This window comes from Sceloporus occidentalis, unplaced genomic scaffold (assembly GCF_023333645.1).
Source record: "Sceloporus occidentalis isolate IW3139 unplaced genomic scaffold, rSceOcc1.0.p SCAF_8, whole genome shotgun sequence".
Classification (NCBI taxonomy): domain Eukaryota; kingdom Metazoa; phylum Chordata; class Lepidosauria; order Squamata; family Phrynosomatidae; genus Sceloporus; species Sceloporus occidentalis.
Window position 1 is genome coordinate 31,999,233 of NW_028316988.1, and position 7,943 is coordinate 32,007,175.

Genomic DNA, 7,943 nt, shown 5'->3' on the forward strand with positions numbered 1-7,943 from the left:
CTGAAGGAAGAGGCTCCTCCCTCTTTAACTGTCATCTCGGCCTCAGAGGGAGCCATCAGGCAGACCAGCAACATCTTGGACTGCCTGAAGGAAGAGGCCCCTCCCTCCTCAACTGTCATCTCGGCCTCAGAGGGAGCCATCAGGCAGACCAGCAACATCAGGGACTGCCTGAAGGAAGAGGCTCCTCCCTCCTCAACTGTCATCTCGGCCTCAGAGGGAGCCATCAGGCAGACCAGCAACATCTTGGACTGCCTGAAGGAAGAGGCTCCTCCCTCTTTAACTGTCATCTCGGCCTCAGAGGGAGCCATCAGGCAGACCCAGCAACATCAGGGACTGCCTGAAGGAAGAGGCCTCTCCCTCCTCAACTGTCATCTCGGCCTCAGAGGGAGCCATCAGGCAGACCAGCAACATCTTGGACTGCCTGAAGGAAGAGGCTCCTCCCTCTTTAACTGTCATCTTGGCCTCAGAGGGAGCCATCAGGCAGACCAGCAACATCTTGGACTGCCTGAAGGAAGAGGCCCCTCCCTCCTCAACTGTCATCTCGGCCTCAGAGGGAGCCATCAGGCAGACCAGCAACATCAGGGACTGCCTGAAGGAAGAGGCTCCTCCCTCCTCAACTGTCATCTCAGCCTCAGAGGGAGCCATCAGGCAGACCAGCAACATCTTGGACTGCCTGAAGGAAGAGGCTCCTCCCTCTTTAACTGTCATCTCGGCCTCAGAGGGAGCCATCAGGCAGACCCAGCAACATCAGGGACTGCCTGAAGGAAGAGGCCCCTCCCTCCTCAACTGTCATCTCGGCCTCAGAGGGAGCCATCAGGCAGACCAGCAACATCTTGGACTGCCTGAAGGAAGAGGCTCCTCCCTCTTTAACTGTCATCTCGGCCTCAGAGGGAGCCATCAGGCAGACCCAGCAACATCAGGGACTGCCTGAAGGAAGAGGCCCCTCCCTCGTCAACTGTCATCTCGGCCTCAGAGGGAGCCATCAGGCAGACCAGCAACATCTTGGACTGCCTGAAGGAAGAGGCTCCTCCCTCCTCAACTGTCATCTCGGCCTCAGAGGGAGCCATCAGGCAGACCAGCAACATCAGGGACTGCCTGAAGGAAGAGGCCCCTCCCTCCTCAACTGTCATCTCGGCCTCAGAGGGAGCCATCAGGCAGACCCAGCAACATCAGGTTCTGCCTGAAGGAAGAGGCCCCTCCCTCCTCAACTGTCATCTCGGCCTCAGAGGGAGTGATCAGGCAGACCAGCAACATCAGGGACTGCCTGAAGGACGAGACTTCTCCCTCCTCAACTGTCATCTCGGCCTCAGAGGGAGCCATCAGGCAGACCAGCAACATCTTGGACTGCCTGAAGGAAGAGGCCCCTCCCTCCTCAACTGTCATCTCGGCCTCAGAGGGAGCCATCAGGCAGACCCAGCAACATCAGGGACTGCCTGAAGGACGAGACCTCTCCCTCCTTTAACTGTATTTTGTATTGTATTACGATTTTACTGTACACTGCTATGATCATCGCGGAATAGCGGTCTATAAATAAAACATATTATTATTATTATTATTATTATTATTATTATATTATGATTATAATATATAATTATTTAGATAATAATTTATATGCCATATTGATCCTGCAGGGAATAATAATAGTAATTATATATATATATATATATATATATATATATATATAATAGTATTATACATTATTATATTAATTTTGTTAATATTTTTAAATTATATATTACTACTAATAATTTATTATTATTCTAATATATTATAATATATAAATTATATTGAACAATTTATTATTCTAATTAATATATTAATATAATATAATATTATAATAAAATATAACTATTATTAATTAGAATAGTTATATTATATTATATTAATTATATTAGAATAATTTGTTCAATATATATTATATGTATAATAATAATATACTATATAATAATAATATAAAATGTGTTCTATATAACAATTTATTATTCTAATATATTATAATTAATATAATAATATATAATAATACTAATATAAAATGTTATATAGAACAATTTATTATTCTAATTAATAAAATTAATATTATAATATATAAATTATATAGAACAATTTATTATTATTCTAATTAATATAATTAATATTATAATAATATAATAATATATAATAAATTATTATATAGAACAATTTATTAATCTAATATATTATAATTAATATAATAATATATATAATTTTATATTATTATTATTATTATTAGGTTATTTCTACTGTATGTGCTTCTTCTATAGGTTTCCCTCCCAGACTCTTGCTAGGCTTGGTTTGGAGAAAAACAAACGTTGGTTACTCACCGTGACACATTAGTTTCCAGCAGACGAGGGTCCTGGCATCCTGTAATCTGGGTTATGTACCTCCCATTTGCTCCTGTAGGCAGGGACAAAAGAAGACCGGCCCCTATAAAGGGAGGGACTAACCCCTCTGGGCCTCAGTCAAATGACAAGCCAAGCGAAGCAGGATAAAATAAACTGACCTTTATTAGGCAAACATAAGGAACAAATTAAAACCAACTTGGTAAGGGCCGTCCCGTGAGATCGGTCCCAAAGGCTTATGGCAACAAGTAAAAACAACCAGCAACATGTCAGGGATAATGGGAGTTGTAGCTCTTCACCTCTGGCTCGAACTCACCACCTTGTTACGCACCGGCGCTGACCAGTTTTGGCCAGTGGTTAAAGCTTTGCTCTAAAGCAGCAGAGTTACAGAGAATAGGCTGAAGACCCTGACAAACTCTCCAAGCCTTCTCACTCTTGCTTCCACAGAAGTCTTCCCACTTCTTCAGGATCCAGCTGGCTCTTGTATCTTCACTCAAGACACCAGACAACTCAGTAGTCTTATGTAAAAGATCTACTTTATTCTACTATATACAGCTCCAAAACTATCCAATACAACAATACTCCTCACTACTACTATCCACTGCTACTACCCACAAAATACATTGGGATTCATAGTCATTATTATAGTCCTTGGATAATACCACCCACTCTTGTCAGTTTCCACCCAGTGGGCGTGTACATCCACTCTCATTGGTTCTCTTGTTTCTACCCAGAATTAATGATTTCATCCACTTAACAATTCTCAGGTGTGTTCAATTATCCACTTTACATTTCTGTCCTTGGCATTTAGGACTTGCTAATTATATTACCTTTTACACCTGTGTGGCTTCTAATTGCTTTTGCTGAGTCATCCTGACTCTCACATACATGTTTTATTTCACTGTATATCCCATGTTGCTTTTTCCTTAACACAACAAACCAGCAAACCAGAAAGGAGGAGGAAGGGTCAGGCAAACAGGTCGTGCTGAGCTGCAGGGCACGCAGGATACCAGGACCCTCGTCTGCTGGAAACTAACGTGTCACGGTGAGTAACCAACGTTTGTTTTCCCAGCAGAGAGGGTCCTGTCCTCCTGTAATCTGGGATTTACAAAAGCCCTCGCCCCTAGGGAGGGACGGTGCCTAATCGGAACCTGCGGAATCAGCGACCACCTGCTGGAGGACTTTTCTACCAAAAGCCGCCTCGGCCGACTGAAACACGTCTAACTTGTAGTGCCTCACAAAGGTAGAGGAGGACTTCCAAGCAGCTGCCCTACAGATCTCTGCAAGCGGTGCATTGGTGAATAGGGCGGCCGAAGTAGACGCACTCCTGGTGGAGTGTGCCAAAATGCCATCCGGGGGGGAGAGACCTAACAACCTATAAGCCTCAACGATACAAGTCCTGATCCACCTGCTCAGGGTGGACACCGAGACCTTTCGCCCAGAAGAGCCTTGATGGAAGAAGACAAACAAGGCCTCGGAGGATCTAAAAGGCTCTGTTCTTTTAAGATAGACCTTCAGGGCCCTGCGCACATCCAGCGTGTGCCAACGTTTTTCTAAGTCCTTCTGGGGTTTTGGACAAAAGGAAGGCAGCAGGATGTCCTGAGAGACGTGGAAGGATGAATTGACTTTTGGAAGGAAGGTGGGGTCCAGGCGCAGGCACACCGAATCAGGCCTAAAGATGCACAAGTCTTTGCGGACTGACAGAGCCCCCAGTTCCGACACCCGTCTGGCCGACGTGATCGCTGTCGGGAAGATGACTTTTAAGGTCAGGTATCTCAAAGGAACTTTGCAGATTGGTTCATACGGCTCAATCATCAGGGCCTTTAGGACTGCATGAAGGTTCCAGGTTGGAAAACGATGACGCGTAGGAGGAGCCCTGTTAGCGAGGCCCCTCAGAAGTCTCCTAACATGGGGGTGTGATGACATGGCTGTTGACTTTTTGTGAGGTAGCACCGAAGTGATTGCCGCCACCTGTCTCTTTATTGTGTTGGGTCTGAGTCCTTTTTGAATGCCGTCCTGAAGGAACTGTAGTAGGACCGGGACCGAGAAGTTGAGAAAGTTGACACGCTTCAGCTCGCACCACCTCTTGAAAGATCTGAAGGTAGCCTCATAGATGCGGTTGGTAGATGGTTGTCTAGAGGCCAGGATGGAGTCTATGACCTCTGAAGAATATCCACACCGAATCAGCATGAGGCGTTCAGCCTCCAGGCGTGAAGGTTCAGCCACTGGGGGTCAGGATGGAAGATCTGACCCTGACTCAGGAGGTGTCGGCGGTGAGGTAGGGTTAAGCCGGCCAATGCCATAGTCTGGACCTCGGAGAACCATGGGCGTCTGGGCCACGCTGGTGCCACCAGTATCACCTCGATTTTCTCCCTCCTGATCTTGGCCAACAGCCTGGGCAGCAGAGGCAGTGGTGGGAAGGCATACGCCAGTTCGTCTGGCTACTTTAGGTTGAGAGCGTCCACCGCCTCGGCCCCTTCCGTCTGGAAGCGCGACACGAACCTGGGCAACTTGGAGTTTATCAGGGAGGCGAACATGTCTATCTGCGGCTGGCCTAGCTGGCATGATATCAGATGGAACACCTCGGGATGGAGTTCCCACTCGCCCTGGTCGACATCTGTCCGGCTCAGCCAATCTGCTTCCGTGTTGAGCTCGCCCTGAAGGTGTTCTGCCTCGATGGAGACCAGGTGTTTTTCCGCCCAGAGGAATAGGAGGCGCGATTCGGTCATCAGATCTTTTGACCTTGTGCCGCCCTCGCGGTTGATGTGAGCCTTTGTTGTCGTGTTGTCCGTCCTGACCAGGACTGACCTGTTGAGGATTGACTGGCGGAAGGACTGTAGGCCAACCTCACTGCCCTCAGCTCCAGCCTGTTGATGGACATGGCCTGTTCTTCGAGGACCATTTCCCCTGCGCCATCTGGTGTCCGCAGTGGGCTCCCCAACCTCTCAGGCTCGCATCAGTGGTGATCTGGACTGTCTCCTGGCTCCAGATCAGCCATCCCCTGAGGATCGCCGGTGGTCTCCACCACTGGAGGGAGTCGCGCACCTGAGGAGTCACTGTGATCATGATGTTGGACTTGGTGGCTATGGCCTCCTGGTGAGGTAAGAGCAGCCATTGGAGGGGCCTTGAGTGGAATCTGGCCCACGGTACGCAGTCCCTTGCTGCTACCATGAGGCCCTGCAGGTGGGCCAACAGGGAAATCCTGGCCTTGGGAGAGGCCAGGGCCTGATCAACTGTCCTGAGAATGGCCTGGACCCTCTCCGGAGTGAGAGAGATGATGGCCTTTGAGGTGTCGAGCCGAGCCCCTAGGTGATGGATCTGGTGAGCTGGCACCGTGGAACTCTTGTCGAGGTTCACTAGGAACCCGTGGTCTTGTAGCGAGCGGAGAATCTGGCGGACATCCGATCATCCCTGTTGAAGTGTAGGGGACCTTATCAGGAGGTCGTTGAGGTAAGGGTAGACATGTAGGCCCTGTGTCCTCCAGTGAGACACCAGGGCAACGAGGACCTTGGTAAACACCCTCGGAGCTGATGCCAGGCCGAAAGGCAAGGCCCTGTATTGGTAGTGATGGTTGTCGTAAGCGAACCTGAGGTAGCGTCGATGACTGGGATGAACAGGGATGTGGAAATAGGCGTTGCGCAAGTCCAGTGACGAGAGAAAGTCTCTGGGATGAAGGGCCTCTAGAATCGAGTTGAGGGTCTCCATTCAGAACTTTTTGTAGGCTACGTTGGAATTTAAACCCTTTAAGTTTAGGATAGTCCTCCATTTGCCATTCTTCTTTGGGACCAAGAAGAAAGTGGAGTAGCAGCCTGTGAACCATTGGGAGGTCGCCACCTCCTCTATGGCCCCCAAACGGAGCAACTCCCTGATGGCTTCCAGCAGGAGAGCATGTTTGGCTGAGTTCTTTGACTTTGAGGATGGGATGAATCTGTCTTGTGGACGCCGGCAAAACTCTATCCAGTATCCCGATCGCAGGGTGCCCAGCACCCACTGGTCTTGAGTGGACTGTTCCCAGACCGACACAGTCTCTCAGCCGGCCTCTCACTGGAGGCGCCCTGTCATTGTTGTTGTTGTTGTTTGCGGGGTCTTCTGCTGGCTCCGGACTGGCCTCTCTGGTGGAAGGGAGGCCGGGACTGCCTGGGCTGTTGTCTGTTGTCACCCCAGCGCTGTCCGAATGGTCTGGCGTCCCTGGGCTGGGAGGAGGAGGAGGGGGAAGAGGAGGGGAAAGGTCTGGAGGGGTGAAAAAACTGCTTCCTAGACCTAGGCCTGGCCCTGTTGTCCGCCTTGCGACCCCCCGGTAAAGTTTTCTTTTTATCTTTGTCCTCCACCAGGACCTGGTCAAGTGACTCTCCTAATAATTTAGTCCCAAGGAAGGGAGTGAAGGCCTCAGAGTCGGATAGGGAGACCTCATCATCTTCTCTGGGCTGCCTGTGGGCGGCAGGGCCTGCATCCCCCTGGAGTGCAGGGAGGATTTGGGCGGCATCGCAGCTGTGGCGGGGGGGAGAGGGAGGGAGCGGATTGGACGCTCCCAAATGGCGCCTCCCAGGGTCACCACTAAAATGGTGGCCCCCAGTGACCTCTTCAAGATGGCCACCGGCCCCCACGTGGCCAAGATGGCGGCGCCCATCGGGCTGCCCAAGATGGCAGCCCCCATCAGGCTGTACAAGATGGCGTCTGCCCTCTGCCGGCGCACGCTCCTCCCAGGTGCGCCGGGGCCGCGGAGGAGAGAGCCACTCCAGCGGCTAGGTCGAGCTGGGGCTCGGCTTGTGGGGTGCCGGGGCCTTCGGCCAGGCGCTGGGGGAGCTGCCGATCGGCCCCCAGGACAGAGGGCCCTGTAAGTAGGCCCGAGAGGACCACGGGCGGGAAAGGGAGGGAGGCCAGGGAGAGGCCAGCTCCCGGGGCTGCCCACAGGTGGGCACTCTCCGCAGCGGCAGAGGCTCCGAACTGGTCCCTGGCCAGCAGGGACTCAGAGGAGGGGGAGGCTGCGGCAGCCCCTAAAAGGTGGGGCAGGGAGGCGGGGCCGGGGGGATCCCCAGTCTGTCCTCCAGGAGGGAGGCTACCCACCCCCAGGAGGCTCGCAGCTTCTCGGGCGAATATGGCCCTCACAAACTCTCCAAGCTCCCGGACCGCGCTCACCTCATGGAGGCTGGAGGTCAACGGGGCCTCTTCCAGGCCTTGGGGACCACAATGGCCCGGGCGGAAGGAGGGGGCCTGCTCAGAGCCCCCCGAGACCGAAGTCCCAGGAAGCAGGGCCCCATGCTCAACCTCTATCACCGGCTCCCCTGGGGAGGCCGGCAGACCCTGCACTGGGGAAGCCCTTCCCAAGGGAGGCCCTTCACCCGTGAACTTGGGGTCCTCTGCCATAGCCCACCACCGAGAGGAGGGAGAAGGCAGGGAAAAGGGAGCAGGGAGGAGGAGAAGGAAAAAACTGACCGTTTCGGCGAAAAGGAAGGAACGACTTCGCTGGCTGAAGGAGTTGACCTGCTCGGAGCGTAGGCAGGAACAAGACTGAGGCCCAGAGGGGTTAGTCCCTCCCTTTATAGGGGCCGGTCTTCTTTTGTCCCTGCCTACAGGAGCAAATGGGAG